This window comes from Gracilinanus agilis, chromosome 2 (assembly GCF_016433145.1).
Source record: "Gracilinanus agilis isolate LMUSP501 chromosome 2, AgileGrace, whole genome shotgun sequence".
Taxonomy (NCBI): Eukaryota; Metazoa; Chordata; class Mammalia; order Didelphimorphia; family Didelphidae; genus Gracilinanus; species Gracilinanus agilis.
This window is the reverse complement of record NC_058131.1, coordinates 684,133,426-684,135,098: the sequence shown is the minus strand read 5'-3', so window position 1 is coordinate 684,135,098 and position 1,673 is coordinate 684,133,426. Positions and strand designations below refer to the sequence as shown.

General features: G+C 46.6%; 1 pseudogene; it reads right to left on the bottom strand.

Annotated features, from left to right (window-relative positions):
* Nucleotides 1-756: 756 nt before the first annotated feature.
* On the bottom strand, nucleotides 757-1,468 carry LOC123234369 (annotated as a pseudogene).
* Nucleotides 1,469-1,673: the final 205 nt, after the last annotated feature.

Sequence of the window (1,673 nt, the reverse complement as noted above, 5' to 3'; positions counted from 1 at the left end):
CCCGTTCCCAGAGAGCATTACCAAGCTTGCATGGTTTGCAGTTTTAAGATGTCTTTTCTTGCTACTCTTCCTGGGGGGTTCTTGTATTGATAGGATACTTTGTAGCTGTTAGCTTGAGTAATCTCAATATTCAGAGGGGAGATTCACCTCCCTACACCCCCTTGGCATTTTGGCCTACCCAGTCTCTGCAACACATCCAATATAGGGTTCATCCACACTATGGGCTCAGTGCAGGTATAAGGTACCCCAGAAGTGTGACCAAAGGAATCTAAATGGATGATGATACTGGGGAGGGGAAGGAAACTTAAAGAGTCTGGAGGTGAATTTTAAGCCTTTTCAGACTCCATTGCCTTATTGATGTTAGCTGTTTCAGTTTATTCCCCTCCAAATAGTGAAGAAGTCTCTAATACAGTTATCAGAATTGGAGAAAATGGCTCTTGAATTCATTGCTCACATCCTGTCACGCTTATTGTATTTTCTGATTGTTTGCTTTAAAATTCAAATTTTGTTTTTAAGTTTGCATATTAATCTAATCTATCACATTCCATTATACTATTCCATTTTAAGCTACTGTGTTTTTTTTTCCAGATGAATGCTTAGCCTTGGGACTTTTATTCAAATATACTTCCAGGCTGTGAGCCAGTTTGATTTCAGTTGTTCCCAAAACGTTTAATATATCAGCCCTAGACATCCCTTAGAGTGCTCTGGACTTGCGATATCTTTCTTTCCTCCAGGCCCAGAATTTGAGCTTCACCCTCACCCAAACTCCATGAGGTCGGCTTGCTTCTTGGTTGCCCTAGACCTGGCACGTGCCTGGATCTCTTCCCCAAAGCGCTGGTGCAACTCCTGGAAGCTAGAGGGGGCTGGAGATCCAGAAATCGGTCTTCCTGTGGTGGTGCCTGGGGCTCCACTCCAGCTTCTTGGCACACCCTTTGGTACTGCTCCTGTAAGGGCTGCAGGAGCTCCCACAGCTGACTCCATCCTGCCCTAACTAGAGCCCTAAGCCAGCCATCGAGCTCAGCCTTGCTTTCCACTGCCAGTTTGTAGCACCGACCACCTTCCCTCGCAGAGGCTAGGATGGCAAAGGCATAGGGCTCGGTGGTACTGTCTCGAGGCTCCACCTGGCAGTTGTCCAACAAGATGAGGCCCAGAGGAGTCCGATCCCTTCGTTTCTCCAGGTAGTACAGGAGATTACCCGGGAGGATAAACCAGCGGCGTTGGTAGCTGGGATTGCGAGTCCCTTTCTTTAGCAAGATACCCTCCCAGTCTGGGGCTCGGGCTCCTGTTCCTCGAAGGTAGCTGAGCACAGGCTTCTGGTGCAGTTTCATGGTAGCTAAACCTGAGGCAGGGGGCGGGAGGGCCCCTCCGGGTTGTGATGGTGGGAACAGGTGCGGGGCTAAGCTACTGTGTTTTGACTATTAGATATATATTCTTGTGTAATTAGAAATCTTGTACCCTTGAACTCCATTTTCCAGCACCCCACTCTCCTCCTATCATTATGTACTGATGAAGGTAGGATATAAATTCTCTCTTTTTCTGCCTGTCTTCCTCTTGTCTTCCTTTCACGGTTTTGGTGGAGTAGGCTTTTTGAGCAGATAGATCAGCTTGGGCATGTGGTTTTATTATGTTAGATAATTACCTTTTTTATTCCTTTGCTTCTAGTGATTATTAAT